Source organism: Zeus faber (assembly GCF_960531495.2).
Source record: "Zeus faber genome assembly, chromosome: 19".
In the NCBI taxonomy this organism is placed as follows: domain Eukaryota; kingdom Metazoa; phylum Chordata; class Actinopteri; order Zeiformes; family Zeidae; genus Zeus; species Zeus faber.
The window spans coordinates 27,202,575-27,226,320 of NC_137206.1; positions in this window are offsets into that span (position 1 = coordinate 27,202,575).

The window sequence follows — 23,746 nt, forward strand, 5'->3', positions numbered from 1 at the left end:
GACTGTTACAGGACATTAGCGGCAGCACACCTAATGTACGAAAAGGCATCCACATTGACAATGGGCTATGCCATTGAGATACTTACCCATCATAAACTTGTGAACCTAATAGAAAAAGGCAAGTTTGTCCTACTGCTCAAAGGCAAAATGAACTGGTTCAACCGTTTACTACAATACCAAGACATCACAATATCCGTCTGTAGGATTAAGAACCCAGTGGATAGCGTTCCGCTTCCTACGGATGGACAAGAACATGTGTTGTCAGAGGGACAAATTGCAACTATATACATAGACTCTGCATACGCACATGGTGTCTGCCACCCTTTTGGCGCCACATGGAAAGCTCAGGGGTTCAGGAGGGCGGATGGTTCACCCATACATCACCATGAACAGATTCTTAAACTGCATGCTCATTACTACCATCTAAAAATCATATATTATCCAGCACAACCAGTGTTACCACTTAAAATCTTTCATTTATCCTCGTTATGCTGTTAGAATGTGACTTTAGAAGTCACAGAGAGGGGAATATTGTGGTTAATTAGTAACCCCACATGAAAATAACCTATTGCATGTTATATTTCATGAAACAAACCTATTACATGTTTTACTGATTAGTAACGCCACATCAAACAAAGACATTTCACTACATACAGTATATGTATGAACATATGTATATTTATGTGACAAATAAACCTCTTGAATCTTGAATCTTAATAAATGATGCACATGAATTAGCCCATTGTGCAAGCAGGGAGTAACTAAGAAAAATAACGGAATGGAATTTTTGGGCCCCAAAAATTACAACAAGTAGATACAGTAATAACCGGATGAGAAACATGCCTAAAAAGTTATATCAGGAAAGGAGCAACTACTCCAAAAGGACAGATCTCAGTCCCTGAAGCTCAGTATAAACATTTAACAATTAATTTTCTAGTCTTGATCAAACCCATACAAGGGAAATACATGTTGGTAGTAGTGGACAGATTTAGCAGATGGGCAGAAGCAGTACCAGCAAAACATAACAATGCAGATACAGTGGCTAAACTCCTGTGCAGAGAAGTTATACCAAGATTTGGTATCCTATCAATAATAAGTTAGTGAAATGCATTTTACAAAAATTAGGAATTAGGCAAAGGCAAGGCTGGCGTTTATCGGGCCCAGAGCCAGGGAATGGTAACTTAAAACGCAACTTACACCTCATAAAATGCTTACCGGTCAATCCATGCCTGCACCAGTGTACAAAGGATCCGCCAAACGGCCATCCTGAGAACTTTTGGAAAAATATATGAAAGCTTGTGTAAAACAAATAATTAATGTGCACAAAATAATTTATGATCATGCTGTCACTATACAGAAAAAACAAGAGATCGACAAAGATCCAGATCCATCCATTAAACCAGGAGATCAGGTTATTGTTATGGTATTTAGAAGGAAGCGAGCAATTCAAGAAGAGAAGTCCCTTAGGGTGATCAGAGCCATCACCACAGCAGTCCAAGTGCAGGGATCGCCAACGTGATATCACTTAATCGACTGTGTAAACGCCCCAGGAAAGCAGAGAATGAGGAAAATCAGATTTCTGAAGAACCCAATCTCCAGTAGAAAGGACCGGAAACAGGAACCAGAAAAAGGACCAAGTGGAAAAAGAACCGACTGAAATTTTACAGGATGACAGGAACAGTGCCACGAGTAACACAGCTGATCCTATTGATGGGACACCTACTCCAAATGACACCAATGGTCAAAGCTTCTCCCCAGATGCCGCAGAAATCCTAACAATCGACTTCAACAGCCTGGATCTGGATCTGGGTTCCTGAGCAACTCCCATTAAGACCTCTGCCTATCATGGGAATTCACCTCCATGAATAAACAAGTGTTAGTAGAGGTCAAAAATGCTTCTGCTGACTTTGTAAACCAACTAGGGGGGATAAAAAAGGGGACCGAGTCAAGATCAACTTCCACCATCCCAACCCCAGTTGAAAAACTAGATATACAAGCTCAGGCCAACTACTGGTATAAGTGGATTCATTACACCGGCATACAAAACAACTTAAGTAATTGTTAATTATGCTGCAAAGCAAGACCTGAAAAATTGTATGTCACAAACACCAAATTCAGCTGGACCCAATGTGACCAACAGATCAAGATTAAATATTGGAGTGTGCAACAAATAGAAGAGAGCATCAGCAGTAGCATGTGTGTAGGAGTGTAGTGTGTTGTATGTGAGATTCAAGAGGTTTATTTGCCACATACATATACATACCTTCATATATGCAGTGAAATGTCTTTGCAACGCACCCGGAGATTATGCACAATAGTTTCTAAACCGAACATAATAGCTAACCTAATTTCTACCTAGCTTACTAACTGAAACTAACTGATTCCTAAACGTAATGCAGTTAGTGAATAGAATAATATAAATAAAATAAAAATAAAATTACTCAAAAAGGTAATACAGAGTGGGGGTACAAAATAGAAGTCAAGGGAATAGAGCTATGTATATGGGATAGGCTATTTGCAAATACAGATATGTGCAGTAAAATGCATGTGAATAGAGTGTATATGGAGATATGGTCTGTTCAGCCAGACGCACCACCCTCTGCAGAGCTCTCCTGTCCTGAACGGTGCTGTTTCCGAACCAGGTGGTAATGTTGCCTCCCAGGATGCTCCTCACAGCTCCAGAGTAGAAGGATTGAAGTATCCTCAGGGAGACTCTGAATTTCTTCAGCTGTCTAAGATGATAAAGGCACTGTTTTGCCTTCCTCACCAGACTGACGGTGAGATTCCATGTCAGATCCTCCGTAATGTAAACTCCCAGGTATTTTAAACTGCTAACCCAGTCCACAGTAATCCCATGAATCCATGGTGGAATATACATCCTCGGTTGTGGTGCCCTCCTAAAGTCCACACTCAGCTCCTTAGTCTTTGAGACGTTCATGAGATAGTTCTCTTGACACCAGAGTGTCAGATATGCCACCTCGTCCAGATAGGCTTTCTTATCGTCGTTGCTGATCAGGCCCACCATGACTGTGTCGTCTGAAAACTTAATGATGGAGTTGGAGTAGCGTTGAGTAGCGGGCTGAGGACACAGCCCTGGGGGCGATCCTGTGCTCAGGGTGAGTGACTTTGATGTGTGTCCACCCACCCTGAGCACCTGTGGCCTGGCCGTCAGAAAGAAGCCAGTCTGGAAGGGACTATGGTATTGAACGCTGAGCAGTAATCAATGAACAGCATTCTCACATAGCCCCTCTTCCGGCTGTCAAGGTGGGAGCGGGAAGTGTGCAGAACATGGGAGATCGCATCATCTGTGGATCTGTTTGAAAGGTATACGAACTGCAGCGGGTCGGTAGTCATTCAGGCAGGCGGGGGAGGCATTATTGGGTAGGAGGGTCTCTTAAAACAGGTGGGGACCACGGATTCGGCAAGGGAGAGGTTAAACATTGTGGTGAAAACAGGAGCTAGCTGGTTAGCACAGGTCTTCAGTACCCTCCCAGATATGCCATCTGAGCCAGCAGCTTTTCTTGTGTTCACATGGAGCAGAGCCCTCCTAACCTCATGTTCTGTCACGGAGAGTGCATGATCTGCCCCAGCAGAGGTACTCCCTTTAGCCGCACTAGCCAGCGCGCTGACGATGTTGTTGTTAGCCGGCGAGCTAGCGGTGCTGGTCTCAAAACCATGCGTAGAAGGAGTTCAGGTCGTCAGCTAGTGAGGCGCCAGCACTCCGATAGTCCGTAGTCCCCGTCATAGGCTCCTGGTGTCCTTCAGCCCTATCTGTCTCTGCATCCTGTCCGCGTAGTTCTTCTAGCGGCTTTCACCGCCTTCTGTAGGTTGTAGGACTCCGCTTTATAATCCTCAAAGTTACCGGATGCCAAGATGAAGTTGTAAGCAGTGGTGTGAGCCTTCAGAGGGGCGGGGATGGATTTGTCAACCCATGGTTTCTGATTAGGAAAAAGTCTAATCTAAACTGATGAGACGATGTTATCTGCTAGCATAGCTTTTAAAGCAGTGGTTACTTCCGCAAACTCACTGATGTCGCTGGAACACCCAGTCGACGTCACTAAGTGCGTCATGAAACATCGTCTCTGATTGGCTGGACCGCCGCTTTACATCCCTCGTCACTACCGCTTCGCGTACACTTCTTTGTTGATATGCTGGAATCCAAAAAATGGCGGTGTGGTCCGACTCACCCAAAGGCGGGCCAGAAACAGCCTTGTGTCCACTCTTAAATTGAGTATAACAGTGGTCCAAAGACGCCGCCCCCTAATGGCACACTTAATGTGTTGGTGGAAGTTAGGCAAAACTGTTTTAAAGTTTGCCTTGTTGAAGTCCCCAGTTATCACCATCTCTGTACCAGGGGGTTTGTTTTGATGCCGACACAGCACGTCGTGTAGAACCGATAGCGCTGCAACGGTGTCTGCATGGGGTGGAATGTAGACCGTCGTGGTGATAACTGAAATGAACTCCCGGGGAAGAATGGGCGATATGAGATGGTCAGATGCTCGAGGTCCGATGAGCAGGAACGGGAGTCCGGATTCTTCCGTTCCATCAGTCCGAAAAACGGAGAAGGACTTGGAAGGACAGATGACACGATCCGGTATTAACGAAGTAAGCCAAGCATGGCTTACGTTCCAAGGATTACGTTCCAGAGGGATATTCCTTGCCCTGAGATCGTACATCTTGTTCTCCAGAGACTGGACAGTAGCTAGAAAGATGCCAGGTAGAGGTGGATGGTGGGCTTGAGCTCTTTTCCGGATTCCGGATGCCTCCCCGTGCTCCTCTGTGTTTTCTCCGCCATTTTTCCACGTTCATCTTGTTATGGGGATATGGTGATATGGGTCTGAGAATCTCTGCCGGCCACGCTGGGTTGATCGAAAACAGATCTAAAAAACGGTGCTTTAAGAACATTTTTACATTTAAGAGTGTATTCCTGTAGTATGACTGTAATGCCAGTGAGTTTCTAGTGAAAAAAACAGCGAGGAAGGGGTTCATGTGGCCCCAGTATTAAAAGGACAACAAACTACTGTAACTCTCAGCCTCCTGCCTGCGTGTACCATAAACAAACTCAATCAGTCGCAGACAACTATTGGTTGTGTGATGAAGACAAATTTATGCTCAACCCTCCCCGAAGACTGGTCAGGTAGATTCACTAGAGTACAGGCGATTATGGAAATAACTTCTTTCCCCGCCGACGCATTGGTCAAGACACCACACAATGGAAAAATGTGAACAAAGACAGTGTACAAACGTGATCCCCAAGTCACCATTGAGAGCATAGACAACCCAGGGGTATCCCAGACAAAATAAAGGAGGAAAGAAAGGAAAGAAAGAATGAAAGAAAGATTGAAAGAAAGAAATAAAGAAAGATTGAAAGAAAGAAAGATTAAAGGAAAAATTGAAAGAAAGAAAGATTGAAAGAAAGAATGATAGAAAGATTGAAAGAAAGATTGAAAGATTTAAAGATTGAAAGAAAGATTGAAAGAAAGATTGAAAGAAAGATTGAAAGAAAGAATGAAAGAAAGATTGAGGGAAAGATTGAAAGACTGAAAGAAAGAATGAATGAAAGATTAAAAGAAAGATTGAAAGATTGACAGATTGAAAGAAAGAATGAAAGATTGAAAGAAAGATTGAAAGATTGAAAGAAATATTGAAAGAAAGATTGAAAGATTGAAATAAAGATTGAAAGAAAGATTGAAAGACAGAAAGATTGAAAGAAAGGAACAAAGAAAGATTGAAAGAAAGATTGAAAAAAAGAATGAAAGAAAGATTGAAAGAACGATTGAAAGACAGAAAGATTAAAAGAAAGAATGAAAGAAGGATTGAAAGAAAGAAAGAAATAAAGAACGATTGAAAGACAAAAAGATTGAAAGAAAGATTGAACGATTGAAAGAAAGACTGAAAGAAAGACTGAAAGAAAGAAAGAACGATTGAAAGAAAGATTGAAAGAAAGATTGAAAGAAAGATTGAAAGAAATAAAAATTAAAACAAAGGATGAAAGAAAGATTGAAGGAAAGATTGAAAGAAAGAAATATTGAAAGATTGAAAGCAATATTGAAAGAAAGAAAGATTGAAAGTAAGAAAGATTGAAAGAAAGAATGAAAGAAAGATTGAAAGATTGAAAGAAAGATTGATAGAAAGATTGAAAGACTGAATGATTGAAAGAAAGATTGAAAGAAAGATTGGAAGATTGATAGAAAGATTGAAAGAAAGATTGAAAGAAAGAAAGATTGAAAGAAAGATTGAAAGAAAGAAGGATTGAAAAACAGAAATATTGAAAGAAAGATTGGAAGAAAGGTTGAAAGATTGAAAGATTGAAAGAAAGAATGAAAGAAAGATTGAAAGAAAGAAAGATTGAAAGAAATATTGAAAGAAAGAAAGAACGATTGAAAGAAAGATTGAAAGAAAGAAAGATTGAAAGAAAGAATGATAGAAAGATTGAAAGAAAGACCGATTGAAAGAAAAAGATTGAAATAAAGTTTGAAAGACAGACTGAAAGCAAGATTGAAAGAAAGATTGAAAGAAAAAGATTGAAAGAAAGATTGAAAAAAAGATTGAAAGAAAGAAAGAAAGAAAGATTGAAAGAAAGATTGAAAGAAAGAAAGAACGATTAAAAGAAAGATTGAAAGAAAGAAAGATTGAAAGAAAGAATGATAGAAAGATTGAAAGAAAGACCGATTGAAAGAAAAAGATTGAAATAAAGTTTGAAAGAAAGACTGAAAGCAAGATTGAAAGAAAGATTGAAAGAAAGATTGAAAGAAAGATTGAAAAAAAGATTGAAAGAAAGACTGAAAGCAAGATTGAAAGAAAGATTGAAAGAAAGATTGAAAGAAAGATTGAAAAAAAGATTGAAAGAAAGAAAGAAAGAAAGATTGAAAGAAAGATTGAAAGAAAGAATAAAAGAAAGATTGAAAGAAAGATTGAAAGAAAGAATGATAGAAAGATTGAAAGAAAGATTGAAAGATTTAAAGATTGAAAGAAAGATTGAAAGAAAGATTGAAAGAAAGATTGAAAGAAAGAATGAAAGAAAGATTGAGGGAAAGATTGAAAGACTGAAAGAAAGAATGAATGAAAGATTAAAAGAAAGATTGAAAGATTGACAGATTGAAAGAAAGAATGAAAGATTGAAAGAAAGATTGAAAGATTGAAAGAAATATTGAAAGAAAGATTGAAAGATTGAAATAAAGATTGAAAGAAAGATTGAAAGACAGAAAGATTGAAAGAAAGGAACAAAGAAAGATTGAAAGAAAGATTGAAAAAAAGAATGAAAGAAAGATTGAAAGAACGATTGAAAGACAGAAAGATTAAAAGAAAGAATGAAAGAAGGATTGAAAGAAAGAAAGAAATAAAGAACGATTGAAAGACAAAAAGATTGAAAGAAAGATTGAACGATTGAAAGAAAGACTGAAAGAAAGACTGAAAGAAAGAAAGAACGATTGAAAGAAAGATTGAAAGAAAGATTGAAAGAAAGATTGAAAGAAATAAAAATTAAAACAAAGGATGAAAGAAAGATTGAAGGAAAGATTGAAAGAAAGAAATATTGAAAGATTGAAAGCAATATTGAAAGAAAGAAAGATTGAAAGTAAGAAAGATTGAAAGAAAGAATGAAAGAAAGATTGAAAGATTGAAAGAAAGATTGATAGAAAGATTGAAAGACTGAATGATTGAAAGAAAGATTGAAAGAAAGATTGGAAGATTGATAGAAAGATTGAAAGAAAGATTGAAAGAAAGAAAGATTGAAAGAAAGATTGAAAGAAAGAAGGATTGAAAAACAGAAATATTGAAAGAAAGATTGGAAGAAAGGTTGAAAGATTGAAAGATTGAAAGAAAGAATGAAAGAAAGATTGAAAGAAAGAAAGATTGAAAGAAATATTGAAAGAAAGAAAGAACGATTGAAAGAAAGATTGAAAGAAAGAAAGATTGAAAGAAAGAATGATAGAAAGATTGAAAGAAAGACCGATTGAAAGAAAAAGATTGAAATAAAGTTTGAAAGACAGACTGAAAGCAAGATTGAAAGAAAGATTGAAAGAAAAAGATTGAAAGAAAGATTGAAAAAAAGATTGAAAGAAAGAAAGAAAGAAAGATTGAAAGAAAGATTGAAAGAAAGAAAGAACGATTAAAAGAAAGATTGAAAGAAAGAAAGATTGAAAGAAAGAATGATAGAAAGATTGAAAGAAAGACCGATTGAAAGAAAAAGATTGAAATAAAGTTTGAAAGAAAGACTGAAAGCAAGATTGAAAGAAAGATTGAAAGAAAGATTGAAAGAAAGATTGAAAAAAAGATTGAAAGAAAGAAAGAAAGAAAGATTGAAAGAAAGATTGAAAGAAAGAATAAAAGAAAGATTGAAAGAAAGATTGAAAGAAAGAAAGATTGAAAGAAAGATTGAAGGAAAGAATGATAGAAAGATTGAAAGAAAGATTGAAAGATTTAAAGATTGAAAGAAAGATTGAAAGAAAGATTGAAAGAAAAAATGAAAGAAAAATTGAAAGAAAGATTGAAAGATTGACACATTGAAAGAAAGAATGAAGGATTGAAAGAAAGATTGAAAGATTGAAAGAAATATTGAAAGAAGATTGAAAGATTAAAAGAAAGATTGAAAGAAAGATTGAAAGAAAGATTGAAAGACAGAAATATTGAAAGAAAGATTAGAAGAAAGGTTGAAAGATTGAAAGATTGAAAGAAAGAATGAAAGATAGATTGAAAGAAAGATTGAAAGAAAGAAAGATTGAAAGAAAGAAAGATTGAAAGAAAGAAAGATTGAAAGAAATATTGAAAGAAAGAAAGAACGATTGAAAGAAAGATTGAAAGAAAGAAAGATTGAAAGAAAGAATGATAGAAAGATTGAAAGAAAGACCGATTGAAAGAAAAAGATTGAAAGAAAGTTTGAAAGAAAGACTGAAAGCAAGATTGAAAGAAAGATTGAAAGAAAAAGATTGAAAGAAAGATTGAAAAAAAGATTGAAAGATAGAAATAAAGAAAGATTGAAAGAAAGATTGAAAGAAAGAATAAAAGAAAGATTGAAAGAAAGATTGAAAGAAAGAAAGATTGAAAGAAAGATTGAAGGAAAGAATGATAGAAAGATTGAAAGCTTTAAAGATTGAAAGAAAGATTGAAAGAAAGATTGAAAGAAAAAATGAAAGAAAGATTGAAAGAAAGATTGAAAGACTGAAAGAAAAAATGAAAGAAAAATTGAAAGAAAGATTGAAAGATTGACAGATTGAAAGAAAGAATGAAAGATTGAAAGAAAGTTTGAAAGAAAGACTGAAAGCAAGATTGAAAGAAAGATTGAAACAAAAAGATTGAAAGAATGATTGAAACAAAAAGATTGAAAGAAAGATTGAAAAAAAGATTGAAAGATAGAAAGAAAGAAAGATTGAAAGAAAGATTGAAAGAAAGAATAAAAGAAAGTTTGAAAGAAAGATTGAAAGAGAGATTGAAAGAAAGATTGAAAGACAGAAATATTGAAAGAAAGATTAGAAGAAAGGTTGAAAGATTGAAAGATTGAAAGAAAGAATGAAAGATAGATTGAAAGAAAGATTGAAAGAAAGAAAGATTGAAAGAAGGAAAGATTGAAAGAAAGAAAGATTGAAAGAAATATTGAAAGAAAGAAAGAACGATTGAAAGAAAGATTGAAAGAAAGAAAGATTGAAAGAAAGAATGATAGAAAGATTGAAAGAAAGACCGATTGAAAGAAAAAGATTGAAAGAAAGTTTGAAAGAAGGACTGAAAGCAAGATTGAAAGAAAGATTGAAAGAAAAAGATTGAAAGAAAGATTGAAAAAAAGATTGAAAGATTGAAAGAAAGAAAGATTGAAAGAAAGAATAAAAGAAAGATTGAAAGAAAGATTGAAAGAAAGAAAGATTGAAAGAAAGATTGAAGGAAAGAATGATAGAAAGATTGAAAGAAAGATTGAAAGCTTTAAAGATTGAAAGAAAGATTGAAAGAAAGATTAAAAGAAAGAAAGATTGAAAGAAAGATTGAAGGAAAGAATGATAGAAAGATTGAAAGAAAGATTGAAAGCTTTAAAGATTGAAAGAAAGATTGAAAGAAAGATTGAAAGAAAAATTGAAAGAAAGATTGAAAGAAAGAATGAAAGAAAGATTGAAAGAAAGATTGAAAGAAAGAAAGATTGAAAGAAAGATTGAAAGAAAGATTGAAAGAAAAAGATTGAAAGAATGATAGAAAAAAAGATTGAAAGATAGAAAGAAAGAAAGATTGAAAGAAAGATTGAAAGAAAGATTGAAAGAGAGATTGAAAGAAAGACGGATTGAAAGAAAAAGATTGAAAGAAAGTTTGAAAGAAAGACTGAAAGCAAGATTGAAAGAAAGATTGAAAAAAAGATTGAAAGATAGAAAGAAAGAATGATTGAAAGAAAGATTGAAAGAAAGAATAAAAGAAAGATTGAAAGAAAGATTTAAAGAGAGATTGAAAGAAAGAACGTTTGAAAGAAATAAAGAAAGATTGAAAGAGAGATTGAAAGACAGAAACATAGAAAGAAAGATTGTAAGAAAGATTGAAAGAAAGAATGAAAGAAAGATTGAAAGAAAGATAGAATGAAAGATTGAAAGAAAGATTGAAAGAAAGAATGAAAGAAAGATTGAAAGAAAGATTGAAAGAGAGATTGAAAGAAAGAAAGATTGAAAGAAAGAAAGATTGTAAGAAATATTGAAAGATAGAATGAAAGAAAAAATTAAAGAAAGATTGAAAGAAAGATAGGAAGAAAGAAAGAAAGAATGAAAGAAAGGTTGAAAGAAAGATTGAAAGAAGTTTGAAAGAAAGAAAGAAAGAAAGAAAGATTGAAAGATTGAAAGATTGAAAGAAAGATTGAAAGAAAAATTTAAAGAAAGATTGAAAGACTGAAAGAAAGAATGAAAGAAAGAATTAAAGAAAGATTGAAGATTGAAAGATTGAAAGAAAGATTGAAAGAAAAATTTAAAGAAAGATTGAAAGACTGAAAGAAAGAATGAAAGAAAGAATTAAAGAAAGATTGAAGATTGAAAGAATGAAAGAAAGATTGAAAAAAACAACGATTGAAAGAAAGAAAGATTTTTAGAAAGATTTTTAGAAAGATTGAAAACAGAAAGAAAGATTGAAAGAAAGAATGAAAAAAAGATTGAAAGATTAAACAATTGAAGGAAAGATTGAAAGATTGAAAGATAGACTGAAAGAAAGATTGAAAGATTTAAAGAATGAAAGAAGGAATGAAAGAAAGATTTAAAGATTGAAAGAAAGATTGAAAGAAAGATTGAAAGATTGAAAGATTGAAAGAAAGATTGAAAGAAAGAAAGATTGAAAGTGTTAAAGATTGAAAGAAATATTAAAAGAAAGATGGAAAGATTGAAAGATAGAATGAAATAAAGTTTGAAAGATTTTAAGATTGAAAGAAGGATGAAAGAAAGATTGAAAGATTGAAAGAATGAAAGAAAGATTGAAAGAAAGATTGCAAGAAAGAAAGATTGAAAGTATTAAAGATTGAAAGAAATATTGAAAGAAAGATTGAAAGATTGAAAGATAGAATGAAAGAAAGATTGAAAGATTGAAAGATTGAAAGAAGGAATGAAAGAAAGATTTAAAGATTGAAAGAAAGATTGAAAAAAAGATTGAAAGATTGAAAGATTGAAAGAAAGATTGAAAGTTTGAAAGACAGATTGAAAGAAAGATTTAAAGAAAATCGAAAGAAAGATTGAAAGATTTTAAGAAAGGTTTAAAGATTGAAAGAAAGAATGAAAGATTGAAAGAAAGAATGAAAGTATGAAAGAAAGATTGAAAGATTGAAAGAAGAATGAAAGAACGATTGAAAGAATGAATGAAAGAATGAAATAAAGATTGAAAGAAAGATTGAAGGAAAGATTGAAAGATTAAAAGTTTGAAAGAAAGATTAAAAGAAAGATTTGAAGAAAGATTGAAAGACTGAAAGAAAGAATGAAAGAAAGAATTTGAGAAAGATTGAAGATTGAAAGATTGAAAGAAAGATTGAAAAAAGAAAGATTGAAAGAACGATTGAAAAAAACAAAGAAAGATATAAAGATTGAAAGATTAAAAGAAAGAAAGATTTAAAGAAAGATTGAAAGACTAAAAGTAAGAATGAAAAAAAAGAATGAAAGAAAGATTGAAAGATTGAAAGAAAGATTGAAAGATTGAAAGAAAGATTGAAAGTTTGAAAGAAAGATTGAACGAACGATTTAAAGAAAGATTGACTGACTGAAAGAAAGAATAAAAGAAAGATTGAAAGAAAAATTGAACGAAAGAAAGATTGAAAGAAATATTGAAAGAAAGATTGAAAGATTGAAAGAAAGAATGAAAGAAAGATTGAAAGATTGAAAGAAAGAATGAAAGAAAGATTGAAAGAAAGATTGAAAATAAGAAAGATTGAAAGAAAGATTGAAAGAAAGATTGAAAGATTGAAAGAAAGAAAGAAAGAATGAAAGAACGATTGAAAGAAAGAATGAAAGAATGAAAGAAAGATTAAAAGATTGAAAGAAAGAAGGGAGGAAATTGAAAGAAAGATTGAAAGAAAGAAACATTGAAAGTAAGAAAGATTGAAAGAAATATTGAAAGAAAGATTGAAAGATTGAAAGAAAGAATGAAAGAAAGATTGAAAGATTGAAAGATTGAAACATTGAAAGAAAGAATGAAAGAAAGATTGAAAGAAAGACTGAAAGAAAGAAAGTCTGAAAGAAAGACTGAAAGATTGAAAGAAAGAATGAAAGAACGATTGAAAGAAAGAATGAAAGAATGAAAGAAAGATTGAAAGATTGAAAGAAAGAATGAAAGTATGAAAGAAAGATTGAAAGAAAGAATGAAAGAAATATTGAAAGAAAGATTGAAAGATTGAAAGAAAGAATGAAAGAAAGATTGAAAGATTGAAAGAAAGAATGAAAGTATGAAAGAAAGATTGAAAGAAAGAATGAAAGAACGATTGAAAGAAAGAATGAAAGAATGAAAGAAAGATTAAAAGATTGAAAGAAAGAATGAAAGAAAGATTGAAAGAAAGATTGAAAGAAAGAAACATTGAAAGTAAGAAAGATTGAAAGATTGAAAGAAAGATTGAAAGAAAGATTTGAAGAAAGATTGAAAGACTGAAAGAAAGAATGAAAGAAAGAATTAGAGAAAGATTGAAGATTTAAAGACTGAAAAAACGATTGAAAAAAACAAAGAAAGATTGAAAGATCGAAAGATTTTAAGTAAGAAAGATTTAAGAAAGATTGAAAAAAGAAAGAAAGAATGAAAGAAAAATTGAAAGATTGAAAGATTGAAAGAAAGATTGAAAGAAAAATTTTAAGAAAGATTGAAAGACTGAAAGAAAGAATGAATGAAAGAATTAAAGAAAGACTGAAAGATTGAAATATTGAAAGAAAGAATGAAAGAAAGATTGAAAGATTGAAAGATTGAAAGATAGATTGAAAAAAAGATTGAAAGATTGAAAGATTGAAAGAAAGATTGAAAGAAAGATTGAAAGATTGAATGATTGAAAGAAAGATTGAAAGAAAGATTGAAAGAAAGATTGAAGGAACGATTGAAAGATTGAAAGAAAGATTGAAAGTTTGAAAGAAAGATTGAAAGAAAGATTTAAAGAAAGATTGAAAGACTGAACGAATGAATGAAAGAAAGATTGAAAGATTGAAAGAAAAAATGAAAGAATTAAAGAAATATTGAAGGAAATATTGAAAGAAAGTTTGAAAGATTGAAAGAAAGAATGACAGAATGAAAGAAAGATTGAAAGATTGAAAGAAATATTGAAAGAAAGAAAGAAAGAATGAAAGATTGAAAGAAAGAATGAAAGAACGATTGAAAGAATGAATGAAAGAATGAAATAAAGATTGAAAGAAAGATTGAAAGAAAGATTCAAAGATTGAAAGAAAGATTGAAAAAATAAAGATTGAAAGAAAGATTGAAAGAAAGATTGAAAGAAAGAATGAAAGAAAGATTGAAAAAAAAGATTGAAAGACTGAAAGAAAGAATGAAAAAAGATTGAAAGATGAAAGAATTGAAAGATTAAACAATTGAATGAAAGATTGCAAGAAAGATTGAAAAAATAAAGATTGAAAGTAAGAATAAAAGAAAGATTGAAAGAAGGATGTAAAGAAAGATTGAAAGATTTAAAGACAGAATGAAAGAAAGAATTAAAGAAAGATTTAAAGTTTGAAAGATTGAATGAAAGATTGAAAGTTTGAAAGAAAGATTGAAAGAAAGATTTAAAGAAAGATTGAAAGACTGAAGGAAAGAATGAGTGAAAGATTGAAAGAATGATTGAAAGTATTAAAGATTGAAAGAAATATTGATAGAAAGATTGAAAGATTGAAAGATAGAATGAAAGAAAGATTGAAAGATTGGAAGATTGAAAGAAAGAATGAAAGAATGAACGAAAGTTTGAAAGATTGAAAGAAATATTGAAAGAAAGAAAGAAAGAATGAAAGAACGATTGAAAGAAAGATTTAAAGAAAGATTGAAAGAAAGATTGAAAGCTTGAAAGAAAGATTGAAAGAAAGATTTTTAGAAAGGTTGAAAGATTGAAAGAAAGAATGAAAGATTGAAAGAAAGAATGAAAGTATGAAAGAAAGATTGAAAGATTGAAAGAAAGAATGAAACAACGATTGAAAGAATGAATGAAAGAATGAAATACAGATTGAAAGAAAGATTGAAAGAAAGATTGAAAGATTGAAAGATTGAAAGAAAGATTGAAAGAAAGATTTGAAGAAAGATTGAAAGACTGAAAGAAAGAATGAAAGAAAGAATTAGAGAAAGATTGAAGATTTAAAGACTGAAAAAACGATTGAAAAAAACAAAGAAAGATTGAAAGATCGAAAGATTTTAAGTAAGAAAGATTGAAAAAAGAAAGAAAGAATGAAAGAAAAATTGAAAGATTGAAAGATTGAAAGAAAGATTGAAAGAAAAATTTTAAGAAAGATTGAAAGACTGAAAGAAAGAATGAATGAAAGAATTAAAGAAAGATTGAAAGATTGAAATATTGAAAGAAAGAATGAAAGAAAGATTGAAAGATTGAAAGATAGATTGAAAGAAAGATTGAAAGATTGAAAGAAAGATTGAAAGAAAGATTGAAAGAAAGATTGAAAGATTGAATGATTGAAAGAAAGATTGAAAGAAAGATTGAAAGAAAGATTGAAAGATTGAAAGATTGAAAGTTTGAAAGAAAGATTGAAAGAAAGATTGAAAGAAAGATTTCAAGAAAGATTGAAAGACTGAACGAATGAATGAAAGAAAAATTGAAAGATTGAAAGAAAAAATGAAAGAATTAAAGAAATATTGAAGGAAATATTGAAAGAAAGTTTGAAAGATTGAAAGAAAGAATGACAGAATGAAAGAAAGATTGAAAGATTGAAAGAAATATTGAAAGAAAGAAACAAAGAATGAAAGATTGAAAGAAAGAATGAAAGAAAGATTTGAAGAAAGATTGAAAGACTGAAAAAAAGAATGAAAGAAAGAATGAGAGAAAGATTGAAAGAAGGATGTAAAGAAAGATTGAAAGATTGAAAGACAGAATGAAAGAAAGATTGAAAGATTGAAATATTGCAAGAAAGATTGAAAAAAGAAAGATTGAACGAAAGATTGAAAGACTGAAAGAAAGAATGAAAGAAAGATTAAAAGAAAGATTGAAAGATTGACGGATTGAAAGAAAGAATGAAAGATTGAAAGAAAGATTGAAAGATTGAAAGATTGAAAGAAAGATTGAAAGTTTGAAAGAAAGATTGAAAGAAAGATTGAAAGAAAGATTTCAAGAAAGATTGAAAGACTGAACGAATGAATTAAAGAAAAATTGAAAGATTGAAAGAAAAAATGAAAGAATTAAAGAAATATTGAAGGAAATATTGAAAGAAAGTTTGAAAGATTGAAAGAAAGAATGACAGAATGAAAGAAAGATTGAAAGATTGAAAGAAATATTGAAAGAAAGAAACAAAGAATGAAAGATTGAAAGAAAGAATGAAAGAAAGATTTGAAGAAAGATTGAAAGACTGAAAGAAAGAATGAAAGAAAGAATGAGAGAAAGATTGAAAGAAGGATGTAAAGAAAGATTGAAAGATTGAAAGACAGAATGAAAGAAAGATTGAAAGATTGAAATGTTGCAAGAAAGATTGAAAAAAGAAAGATTGAAAGAAAGATTGAAAGACTGAAAGAAAGAATGAAAGAAAGATTAAAAGAAAGATTGAAAGATTGACAGATTGAAAGAAAGAATGAAAGATTGAAAGAAAGATTGAAAGATTGAAAGAAATATTGAAAGATTGAAAGAAAAAATGAAAGAATTAAAGAAATATTGAAGGAAATATTGAAAGAAAGTTTGAAAGATTGAAAGAAAGAATGACAGAATGAAAGAAAGATTGAAAGATTGAAAGAAATATTGAAAGAAAGAAACAAAGAATGAAAGATTGAATGAAAGAATGCAAGAAAGATTTGAAGAAAGATTGAAAGACTGAAAAAAAGAATGAAAGAAAGAATGAGAGAAAGATTGAAAGAAGGATGTAAAGAAAGATTGAAAGATTGAAAGACAGAATGAAAGAAAGATTGAAAGATTGAAATATTGCAAGAAAGATTGAAAAAAGAAAGATTGAACGAAAGATTGAAAGACTGAAAGAAAGAATGAAAGAAAGATTAAAAGAAAGATTGAAAGATTGACGGATTGAAAGAAAGAATGAAAGATTGAAAGAAAGATTGAAAGATTGAAAGATTGAAAGAAAGATTGAAAGTTTGAAAGAAAGATTGAAAGAAAGATTGAAAGAAAGATTTCAAGAAAGATTGAAAGACTGAACGAATGAATTAAAGAAAAATTGAAAGATTGAAAGAAAAAATGAAAGAATTAAAGAAATATTGAAGGAAATATTGAAAGAAAGTTTGAAAGATTGAAAGAAAGAATGACAGAATGAAAGAAAGATTGAAAGATTGAAAGAAATATTGAAAGAAAGAAACAAAGAATGAAAGATTGAAAGAAAGAATGAAAGAAAGATTTGAAGAAAGATTGAAAGACTGAAAGAAAGAATGAAAGAAAGAATGAGAGAAAGATTGAAAGAAGGATGTAAAGAAAGATTGAAAGATTGAAAGACAGAATGAAAGAAAGATTGAAAGATTGAAATGTTGCAAGAAAGATTGAAAAAAGAAAGATTGAAAGAAAGATTGAAAGACTGAAAGAAAGAATGAAAGAAAGATTAAAAGAAAGATTGAAAGATTGACAGATTGAAAGAAAGAATGAAAGATTGAAAGAAAGATTGAAAGATTGAAAGAAATATTGAAAGATTGAAAGAAAAAATGAAAGAATTAAAGAAATATTGAAGGAAATATTGAAAGAAAGTTTGAAAGATTGAAAGAAAGAATGACAGAATGAAAGAAAGATTGAAAGATTGAAAGAAATATTGAAAGAAAGAAACAAAGAATGAAAGATTGAAAGAAAGAATGCAAGAAAGATTTGAAGAAAGATTGAAAGACTGAAAAAAAGAATGAAAGAAAGAATGAGAGAAAGATTGAAAGAAGGATGTAAAGAAAGATTGAAAGATTGAAAGACAGAATGAAAGAAAGATTGAAAGATTGAAATATTGCAAGAAAGATTGAAAAAAGAAAGATTGAACGAAAGATTGAAAGACTGAAAGAAAGAATGAAAGAAAGATTAAAAGAAAGATTGAAAGATTGACGGATTGAAAGAAAGAATGAAAGATTGAAAGAAAGATTGAAAGATTGAAAGATTGAAAGAAAGATTGAAAGTTTGAAAGAAAGATTGAAAGAAAGATTGAAAGAAAGATTTCAAGAAAGATTGAAAGACTGAACGAATGAATTAAAGAAAAATTGAAAGATTGAAAGAAAAAATGAAAGAATTAAAGAAATATTGAAGGAAATATTGAAAGAAAGTTTGAAAGATTGAAAGAAAGAATGACAGAATGAAAGAAAGATTGAAAGATTGAAAGAAATATTGAAAGAAAGAAACAAAGAATGAAAGATTGAAAGAAAGAATGAAAGAAAGATTTGAAGAAAGATTGAAAGACTGAAAGAAAGAATGAAAGAAAGAATGAGAGAAAGATTGAAAGAAGGATGTAAAGAAAGATTGAAAGATTGAAAGACAGAATGAAAGAAAGATTGAAAGATTGAAATGTTGCAAGAAAGATTGAAAAAAGAAAGATTGAAAGAAAGATTGAAAGACTGAAAGAAAGAATGAAAGAAAGATTAAAAGAAAGATTGAAAGATTGACAGATTGAAAGAAAGAATGAAAGATTGAAAGAAAGATTGAAAGATTGAAAGAAATATTGAAAGATTGAAAGAAAAAATGAAAGAATTAAAGAAATATTGAAGGAAATATTGAAAGAAAGTTTGAAAGATTGAAAGAAAGAATGACAGAATGAAAGAAAGATTGAAAGATTGAAAGAAATATTGAAAGAAAGAAACAAAGAATGAAAGATTGAAAGAAAGAATGAAAGAAAGATTTGAAGAAAGATTGAAAGACTGAAAAAAAGAATGAAAGAAAGAATGAGAGAAAGATTGAAAGAAGGATGTAAAGAAAGATTGAAAGATTGAAAGACAGAATGAAAGAAAGATTGAAAGATTGAAATATTGCAAGAAAGATTGAAAAAAGAAAGATTGAAAGAAAGATTGAAAGACTGAAAGAAAGAATGAAAGAAAGATTAAAAGAAAGATTGAAAGATTGACGGATTGAAAGAAAGAATGAAAGATTGAAAGAAAGATTGAAAGATTGAAAGATTGAAAGAAAGATTGAAAGTTTGAAAGAAAGATTGAAAGAAAGATTGAAAGAAAGATTTCAAGAAAGATTGAAAGACTGAACGAATGAATTAAAGAAAAATTGAAAGATTGAAAGAAAAAATGAAAGAATTAAAGAAATATTGAAGGAAATATTGAAAGAAAGTTTGAAAGATTGAAAGAAAGAATGACAGAATGAAAGAAAGATTGAAAGATTGAAAGAAATATTGAAAGAAAGAAACAAAGAATGAAAGATTGAAAGAAAGAATGAAAGAAAGATTTGAAGAAAGATTGAAAGACTGAAAGAAAGAATGAAAGAAAGAATGAGAGAAAAATTGAAAGAAGGATGTAAAGAAAGATTGAAAGATTGAAAGACAGAATGAAAGAAAGATTGAAAGATTGAAATGTTGCAAGAAAGATTGAAAAAAGAAAGATTGAAAGAAAGATTGAAAGACTGAAAGAAAGAATGAAAGAAAGATTAAAAGAAAGATTGAAAGATTGACAGATTGAAAGAAAGAATGAAAGATTGAAAGAAAGATTGAAAGATTGAAAGAAATATTGAAAGAAAGATTGAAAGATTGAAAGAAAGATTGAAAGAAAGATTGAAAGACTGAAAGAAAGAATGAAAGAAAGAATGAGAGAAAAATTGAAAGAAGGATGTAAAGAAAGATTGAAAGATTGAAAGACAGAATGAAAGAAAGATTGAAAGATTGAAATGTTGCAAGAAAGATTGAAAAAAGAAAGATTGAAAGAAAGATTGAAAGATTGAAAGAAAGGAACAAAGAAAGATTGAAAGAAAGATTGAAAGAAAGAATGAAAGAAAGATTGAAAGAACGATTGAAAAACAGAAGGATTAAAAGTAAGAATGAAAGAAGGATTGAAAGAAAGAAAGAAATAAAGAAAGATTGAAAGACAAAAATATTGAAAGAAAGATTGGAAGATTGATAGAAAGATTGAAAGAAAGAAGGATTGAAAAACAGAAATATTGAAAGAAAGAATGGAAGAAAGGTTGAAAGATTGAAAGATTGAAAGAAAGAATGAAAGAAAGATTGAAAGAAAGAAAGATTGAAAGAAATATTGAAAGAAAGAAAGAACGATTGAAAGAAAGATTGAAAGAAAGAAAGATTGAAAGAAAGAATGATAGAAAGATTGCAAGAAAGACCGATTGAAAGAAAAAGATTGAAATAAAGTTTGAAAGAAAGACTGAAAGCAAGATTGAAAGAGAGATTGAAAGAAAGAAAGATTGAAAGAGAGAATGATAGAAAGATTGAAAGAAAGACCGATTGAAAGAAAAAGATTTACATTTACATTTACATTTAGTCATTTAGCAGACGCTTTTATCCAAAGCGACTTACAATTATTCAAACACCGACGGACGCAGCCATCAGGAGCAATTAGGGGTTAAGTGTCTTGCTCAAGGACACTACAGCATGCTAGCAGGAGGAGCCTGGGATCGAACCAGCGACCTTTGGATTACTAGACGACCAGCTCTACCTCCTGAGCTACCATCCCCTAGATTGAAATAAAGTTTGAAAGACAGACTGAAAGCAAGATTGAAAGAAAGATTGAAAGAAAAAGATTGAAAGAAAGATTGAAAAAAGATTGAAAGAAAGAAAGAAAGAAAGATTGAAAGAAAGATTGAAAGAAAGAAAGAACGATTAAAAGAAAGATTGAAAGAAAGAAAGACTGAAAGAAAGAATGATAGAAAGATTGAAAGAAAGACCGATTGTAAGAAAAAGATTGAAATAAAGTTTGAAAGAAAGACTGAAAGCAAGATTGAAAGAAAGATTGAAAGAAAGATTGAAAGAAAGATTGAAAAAAAGATTGAAAGAAAGAAAGAAAGAAAGATTGAAAGAAAGATTGAAAGAAAGAATAAAAGAAAGATTGAAAGAAAGATTGAAAGAAATAAAGATTGAAAGAAAGATTGAAGGAAAGAATGATAGAAAGATTGAAAGAAAGATTGAAAGATTTAAAGATTGAAAGAAAGATTGAAAGAAAATATGAAAGAAAGATTGAAAGAAAGATTGAAAGACTGAAAGAAAGAATGAAAGAAAAATTGAAAGAAAGATTGAAAGATTGACACATTGAAAGAAAGAATGAAAGATTGAAAGAAAGATTGAAAGATTGAAAGAAATATTGAAAGAAGATTGAAAGATTAAAAGAAAGATTGAAAGAAAGATTGAAAGAAAGATTGAAAGAAAGATTGAAAGACAGAAATATTGAAAGAAAGATTAGAAGAAAGGTTGAAAGATTGAAAGATTGAAAGAAAGAATGAAAGAAAGAATGATAGAAAGATTGAAAGAAAGATAGATTGAAAGAAAGATTGAAAGAAAGAATGATAGAAAGATTGAAAGAAAGATTGAAAGATTTAAAGATTGAAAGAAAGATTGAAGGAAAGAATGATAGAAAGATTGAAAGAAAGATTGAAAGATTTAAAGATTGAAAGAAAGATTGAAAGAAAAAATGAAAGAAAGATTGAAAGAAAGATTGAAAGACTGAAAGAAAGAATGAAAGAAAAATTCAAAGAAAGATTGAAAGATTGACACATTGAAAGAAAGAATGAAAGATTGAAAGAAAGATTGAAAGAATGAAAGAAATATTGAAAGAAGATTGAAAGATTAAAAGAAAGATTGAAAGAAAGAATGAAAGAAAGATTGAAAGAAAGATTGAAAGACAGAAATATTGAAAGAAAGATTAGAAGAAAGGTTGAAAGATTGAAAGATTGAAAGAAAGAATGAAAGAAAGAATGATAGAAAGATTGAAAGAAAGACCGATTGAAAGAAAAAGATTGAAAGAAAGTTTGAACGAAAGACTGAAAGCAAGATTGAAAGAAAGATTGAAAGAAAAAGATTGAAAGAAAGATAGAAAAAAAGATTGAAAGATAGAAAGAAAGAAAGATTGAAAGAAAGATTGAAAGAAAGAATAAAAGAAAGCTAACCCTAACCCATAAGTGTTTCTCACAGAGTTTTTAGTCCCATCTAAGATGTATTTTTCAAGTTATGATCATTTTCAGAACTTTGGACGGTTTGCTGTCTGGCTGAATTAGAGAAACACCGAACCATTGTCTCTTCAGCGGTGAATGATTCAGAATGCTGCAGTACAGCATAGAAATTGAATTAATATGATGAACTATTATGTGCTTCTTAAGTGTTTCTCACAGAGTTTTAGGCCCATCTAACATGTATTTGTCGAGTTATGATCATTTTCATCATTATGTGCACATGTGGGAAAAAACGCATTTTCAGCCGATTTAAACGTCGAAAAGGCGGATTGGTTAAACGCTTCAGTCATTATTCTGTGTGACAGTGTCAGACAGCTTTAATACTATGATGAACAAGAATGTCCTGCTAAAGTGTTGTTTGTCAACAGTTTTTGTCCCATACAACATGTATTTGTCGAGTTTTGAGCATTTTCAGAATATTGGACGGTTTGCTGTCTATCTGAATTAGAGAAACACCGAACCATTGTCTCTTCATAGGTGAATGATTCAGAATGCTGCAGTTCAGCATAGAAATTTAATTAATATCAGGAACTATTATGTGCTTCTTAAGTGTCAATTTTGGGATATTTTTTGGCGTTGTATATTTTCACGTTTTTCGACATAGTATAATACCGATTTTGGGATATTTTTTGGTGTTGTATATTTTGACGTTTTTCGACATAGTTTATTGTGTCATTTTTGGGATATTTTTTGGCGTTTTATATTTAGACGTTTTTTGACATAGTTTATTGTGTCGTTTTTGGGATATTTTTTGGCGTTGTATATTTTCACTTTTTTTTACTTTTTTTATAAGTCGTTTTTGGGATATTTATCTGGGTTGTATATTTTGAAGTATTTGTGATATTTTTCGGCGTTGTATATTTTGACGTTTTTCAACATAGTATTATGTCGTTTTTGGGATTCTTTAGGCGTATATTTTGACGTTTTTCGACATAGTATTATGTCATTTTAGGGATATTTATCTGGGTTGTAAAGTTAGACTTTTTTGGGACATATTTTGGCGTTGTATATTTTGACGTTTTTCGACATAGTATTATCTTCTTTTGGGGATATTTTTTGGTGTTGTATATTTTGACTTTTTTCGACATAGTAATATGTAGTTTTTGGGATTTTTTTGGTGTTGTATATTTTGACGTTTTTTGACATAGTATTATGTCGTTTTTGGGATATTTTTTGGTGTTTTTTTTCGGCGTTGTATATTTTGAGGTTTTCGACATAGTATTATGTCAATTTTGGGATATTTATCTGGGTTGTAAAGTTGACGTTTTTGGGACATATTTTGGCGTTCTATATTTTGACGTTTTTCGACATAGTATTATGTAGTTTTTGGGATTTTTTTTTGGTGTTGTATAATTTGACTTTTTTCGACATAGTATAGTATGTCATTTTTGGGATATTTTTAAGCGTTGTATATTTTGACGTTTTTCGACATCGTTTTATATCGTTTTTGGGATATTTATCTGGGTTGTATATTTTGACGTTTTTGGGACATTTTTTGGCGTTGTATATTTTGACTTTTTTCGACATGGTATATTATGTCGTTTTTTGGGATATTAATCTGGGTTGTGTATTTTGATGTTTTTGGACATATTTTGGCATGTATAATTTGACTTTTTTCGACATAACAAGTAAGTCGTTTTTTTGAATATTTATCTGGGTTGTATATTTTGACGTTATTGTGATATTTTTCGACGTGGTATATTTCGAAGTTTTTCGACTTTTTTTGCATGTCGTTTTTGGGATATTTATCTAGGTTGTATATTTTGACGTTTTTGGGACATTTTTGGCGTTGTATATTTTGACTTTTTTAGATATAGTATATTATGTCGTTCTTTGGGATATTTATCTGGGTTGTATATTTTGACGTTTTTGGACATTTTTTTCGATGTGGTATATTTTGACGTTTTTCGACATAACAAGTATGTCGTTTTTGGAATATTTATCTGGGTTGTATATTTTGACATTTTTGTGATATTTTTCGACGTGGTATATTTTGACGTTTTTCGACATAGTATTTTATGTCATTTTTGTGATATTTTTCGGCGTTGTATATTTTGACAT